We start from the raw sequence: 6,000 nt of genomic DNA, 5'->3' as shown, positions 1-6,000 counted from the left end.
TATCAGAGGTCCTTGGGAATATTCATTGGCCCCAGACAGTTCCTTTTTATTAAAACTCCATAGCCTAGACAGTAAGCCATGATCCTCCATGTTACTAAATGCATTAATTTGGTCGATGATAGGACCCACCATAGTGTCAGAATTGTCACCACCCTAAAATGCCCCCTCAGATTTTCTAATTGGTCACTTAGACTTTTCTCATTTGTTTAAATCAGTGTTTTAACTTCCTGTCTCTGCATGTAGTCTATGTTTTAGAAGCTCATTCCTTTTATCTAAGATGGTCTTTTTAACAAACGATGATCTCAGTTGAACTTCAGCAAGGTCTGTACGGGCTTCAAAAGGAAAACTCATGTACTCAATGTCACGTGAGGATACATTTCCTAAAACTGGCATCTGCCGCAAAAGCTTCAATATGTTGGCACGATTTAGGGTGACTTCAAAGTCAATGTGGGGACAGATTTCAAAGCACAATTTGGTTCAGAGGCAAATGTTTGCTTTATAGCAAACAAGTTGGCCGGGCGGACACTGTCCCCTAATCCACCAGCCAAGTCTGACCTTAGTAGAGGCTTGATGCTTGGCCAAGCATGTGCCTTGGACTGTGTGATTGGCGGTTGTACTCTGACTTCATGGTGGGTGGCAATCTTTTCCATCAAAGAAGTAATAGTCTAGGAAGGTGGTTTCTGCAGTGGACGGGGTTGACCACTAAAAATTGTTATTTTACTGATGTTAATGGTGTTTTCAGTGTGTAACTAGTTGGTATTTTTGACAGTAAATTACTTTTCATGTTTAAATTTGAAGGGTCCGCTACGGGACTATTGAACTGTGGCTGAATGATCTGTTTGTTCATCAGCAGTTAACAGATCTCTAACTGTGGGATCAGTATTATAAACCACTCGATTTACGGTTTGAGTAGAAACTGATTGACCACTGTTCACTTCTACGAGAAGAGGGGACGAAGTATGAGCCATGGCCTGAGTGGTCACATCTACAGCAACTGTACCTCAATGTGATACCAACTTCAAATCTTTAGTTTTGGAGAATGGTCGAAAAGGTGATTGTTCTGTAACATTATTGGTCAAATAATTCAATGCTGCCTGTTAAGCATCCCTTTATATTTCTTTGGCTAGTGACATCAGTTTCACTTGATCAAGGTGTTTATTTTGTGTTTTTTTCTAAACATATCTTTATTGGCATTTGTCAGACAACTCCCCCCCTCCTACATCTACCCCAACTCTTCCCCCTCCGCCCCTTCATGGGACTACATTGTCTAGCTGTGGAGTATAGAGTCCAAATAGTTCCTTAACTGTTTAGGGGTTCCATCTGGTTCATTTGCTAGTCGCTGGATGTCCAGCACACATATATTTTGTGGACACCATTGTTGCACAAAGTCGCTTTTCAAGAAGGCAATAACTTCTCCCCAGTCATTCTGGAATTTCTCCAACTCCCCTTGGATCTTGTAGGTAATCCATTCCATTGCTACTATATCCCACAGCTTGCGAAGCCAGTCTGTCGCTGTGGGTGGACCTTTGAGCTTTCCGTTTTTTGCAATAACGATCCAAGCCGATATTAATAAAGTTACTAGTACTCTTTTCTGTGGCTTTGAAATTATATGTTGCTCTGGGTCTAATAGTCCACAAAGGTTCTCGCCTAATGAGAAAGGTTGAGCTTCTGGTACTATTCTGCAAATAGCCTGTAACTTCTTCCCAGAAACCCTTGATCTAAGGGCACCCCCACCATATATGTCTCCAATCCCTGATGCCGTTGCAACTCCTCCAGCATTCCTGCGATGTCGAGTCGTATATTTATTGTAGTCGGCTGGGGGTATAATGCCATTGTAGCATCATTTTATATCATTCCTCTCGTATCTTTAGGGACCTGGTCAATTTAGGAATATTCCTCCATAGCCCTTCCCAATGGCCCACTGGGATCGGTTCACCCAACGTCCCCTCCCAGGCTATCTGATATGGCCAGATCTTTTGGTGTGAACTCTCTTGGAGAAATATATATATATATATATATATATATATATATATATATATATATATTGGATACTAAATTTGTATCCCCCGTATGGTTGGTAGCGTATATCTCACATTTTGTCAGCTTCCTAGTTGCTGCCTGGTGGATCTCTCTCTGTCGTAACCAATGCCTCATCTGTATGTATTCATATCTATCCCCCTCTGTTAGTCCTACATGTGTATTACAGTCCTCAAATTACACTATTTCCCCTTCCCATACCATACCTCTAATCTTCACGCATCTACTTGCCTTCCAATTGCTAAATGTGCCCTTAACTGTACCCGGAGTGAAATTAGGGTTTTCAAACATAGGGGTAAATGGGGATGGAATTGTCAACAAACGTCCCCTTTTGATCCATCTATCCCATATACTGCAAGTCACGCGGAGGACCCTGCTACTCCTAGCACTCAGGGCCTATCTCTCCCGTGAAGCCACAGTAAACCTGCCAATGAGCAGCCCGCCACTGCTATGTCCATCCAAGCCCAGACTTTGTTCCTACACTCAGAGAACCATTTGCGCACCACTCTCAATTGGGCAGCCTCACTCCCCTCGCAGTCTAGGGGCCATCAGAAGGTCTATGGGGGTATAATGCCAGTGTAGCATTATTTTATACCATGCCTCTCATATCTGTAGGGACTTGGTCAATTTATGATTGTTCCTCCATAGCCCTTCCCAATGGCCCACTGGGATCGCTTCACCCAATGTCCCCTCACAGGATATCTGATATGGCCAGATCTTTTGGTCTGAGCTCTCTTGGAGAATCATATATACATTGTATACTAAATGTTTATGCGCCATATGGGTGGTTGCGTATGCGTATGCGCAGAACCATTTGCACACCACTCTCAATTGGGCAGCCTCACTCCCCCCTCTCTGTCTAGGGGCCATCAGAAGGTCTAAAGTGACTCTTGGGTGTTTGCTTTGCCAGACAAATTTAGAGATCAGTGTGTTTATTGATTAAAGAAATGCCATGGGGCCCACTATAGGAAGTGTTTGGAATTTATATAATTACCTGGGAGGGTCACCATCTTTACTATATTTATGCATCATAAGCAGGAGATCCGCATCGAGGTCCACCTGGCGAAATCTGCTTGTTTCATTTTAATTAGATCCGGATAGTTATCTTTATACAGCGCAGAACCTCTACTGGTTAATTTTATCCCTAGTTATGTTATGCTTCCACTGGCAGAATGGAAGGGGGAGCAGCTCTGCAGGGCGGTGATCGTCTCTTTAGGTAGGCCCACCTCCAACATTTCTGATTTACCCATATTTATCTTTAGCCCAGAGAGTCCTTCTTGTTCCCTTAATATTCCCCCAGTGCTGGGATGGACAAGGCCGGTTCTATCAATGTTAATAACATGCTGTCCGCATAGGCAGCAGTTATATAGGTTTCCCTTCCGAATGGGACCCCCTTGATTTCTTGCTTTTGTCTGATTAAGTCCAGTAGAGGTTCCAAGTATACAAAAATAGATGGGGGGGATAAGGGGCACCCCTGCCTAGTCCCTCTCTCAATACCAATGGCGTCCGAGATACGCGTATTACTGCCAGCCTAATTGATGAGTTTCTGTAGTCCGCCTCCACCATATGGATATACTTCGGCCCAAACCCTATTTGTTCCATCAACTGAATTAAGTACAGCCATTCCCCCGTCAAAAGCTTTTTCAGCATCAAGGGAGATGAGGGTGGGCAGGATCTGTTTGACTTCCAATTTCTCTAATAAATGGATTACCCTTCTGGTATTGTCCCAAGTTTGTCTCCCCGCAATAAAGCCAGATTGGTCCTGCCCGATGACCTCTGGCAGTACTCCCTTTACTCTTTCCCTCTTTCCGCAAGAATCCCTGTATATATTTTTATGTCCATGTTTAGCAGCGCAATGGGCCTATACGAATCTGCAGCTTGTAGGATCTTTAATTGATTTGAACAAAACCACCTTTGCTTCTGTCATCGAGCGAGTCACTCCTTCCCCATTCCGAAAGGTGTTATATAATTTAGTGAGGAAGCATTTTAGCTCATTGCAATATGTTTTATAGAAGATCCCTGAGTAGCCATCCCGGTCAGGTGCCTTATTATTAAGGAGGCCCTTTATCATCCTCTCCACCTCTTCCTCTGTTATTTCCCTTTCTAGGGTTTCCCTGTCTTCTCCTGTTACCTTGGTCAAAGTCAACCTTTCTAAAAATGCTGTTACCCTATGAGCATCTGGACGTTCCAAAGAGTAGAGTTGCTTATAGTATGTTACGAAGGCCAATATTATTCCATCGCACTGCTTGAGACTTAGGAGAGCGCTCTCAGTCCTGGTGGACCTAAGTAACTTCAGTTGTCTTTGATCTTCTTTCAAACTATTATAGTTCTCCCTATTCTTAAGCTCTGCCAGCTCTTTTTTGTGCCTTTCCCAATTTGGTCTCCAAATCTTTTTCTAATGTGTCATACTCTTTCCGTTTTAGGGCTTTTAGGAAGATTTACTCTCCCCTCAGAACCGCCTTAAAGGCGTTCCAAACAGTGCCTATGGGGACCCCTTGTATATCATTCAGTGCAAAATAGTCCTTAATTTTCCCACTCACCACCTCTCGTATCACATCATCCCTAAGGAGTTCTCCAGGCATTCTCCAGGACCATAGCGGGGTACTCGGGTTTAGCCACCTGACATGGAACTTTATCGGTGCATGATCTGAAATGGATATTGGATCTACCTCTATAACTGTTAGCGTCCCTAATATGCCTGGGGTACCCCAGACATAATCTATTCTTGAGAACATCTGGAGAACCTGGGAGAAGCAAATATACCCCTTTTCTTGCCCTTTTTTGCGCCCCAGAAGTCTCTCATTGTTAAGCTCACCTGGTCTCTGCGGGGACATTGGGGCACGGTTGGAGCCCTCCCTGGGTTTGGCTCCCCGGGATTGGTTCTCACCCCCAGCTGCTGCCAAGTACACTGTTCTGCATGCTGGAACTGCCCCTGCGGGAACACAAGAGGCAATGAGAAGGGTGTGGAGGTATTGTGACTCCCCTCTGACCTTTCGTGCCAAAATGAGGTAAGTAAGCATTTACCTACATAGGCTCACCTGTTATATAGTTAGGGCGAGCTCTCTGTCCTGCTTCTCATCAGCAGGGGCGCTTCAAGATGATCCAGTTGCTTCAATGGTCCATAGATGTGGTGACCCAGGCCGGCTGTGACCAAACCACTTTGAAGGTAGGAGTTTTTGTGATGATTATTGTTCATATAAGTATTAATGTCTTGTCACATGATTTAAGTTCGTACTCTTAATAATGTCTCTTTCTCCCTTATAGGTGATGGCGGCCCAGCAGAGCTGTTGTGCCGGTGGAGGACTTCGAAGTGTTCCCAAGAAGATGACTAGTTGGAATCCAAAGGTAAGCGCTAGATGCGATGGCGCGAGACCATAGCAAATGTCTCTATTAGGTTTCTAACCTTATTTGTTCTTTCCTCCTGCAGGTATAATCTGGCAGCGCCTGGAGAAGAGTTGCGGTGCGCGGGCCTGGCGGCGGTGAAGGATGCCTGCGACCGCAATGAAGCTGACTGTGTAGAACTTCTGAGTTGGTGTCCGAGCTGAAGGTCAGGTAAGGCACGCAGTCGGTGGTTGTATTCCACGAGCCAGCTAAGTGCGCTCTGGTCGATCGCGGATGGAGTCACTGCGAGCAGGTAAGAGACGCTTCAGCGATGATTCAGCTGGAGAAAACAGGTAAGTTGCACCTCCGCAATGGTTTGGCTGGCAATGCAGGTAAGATGCTTCTTCGCAATGGTTTCGCTGGACGACAGGTAAGAAGCTTCTCTGGGATAGTTTCACTGGATGACAGGTAAGATGCTTCTCCAAGATGGTTTGCTGAGAGACAGGTAAGAGGCTTCTCCGAGATGGTTGCACTGGAAAACAGATAAGATGCTTCTCAGGCGGCGGTGAGCGTTACGCTGCTTACGCAGAATAACGTGAAGCCTAGGCCTGTGGGCGGGGCAGGCTTAAATAGCCTGATCCT

Source organism: Ambystoma mexicanum, chromosome 4q (assembly GCF_040938575.1).
Source record: "Ambystoma mexicanum isolate Mex_15411 chromosome 4q, UKY_AmexF1_1, whole genome shotgun sequence".
Classification (NCBI taxonomy): Eukaryota; Metazoa; Chordata; class Amphibia; order Caudata; family Ambystomatidae; genus Ambystoma; species Ambystoma mexicanum.
The sequence above is the reverse complement of the archived record's forward strand: the minus strand, read 5'-3'. Positions refer to the sequence as shown.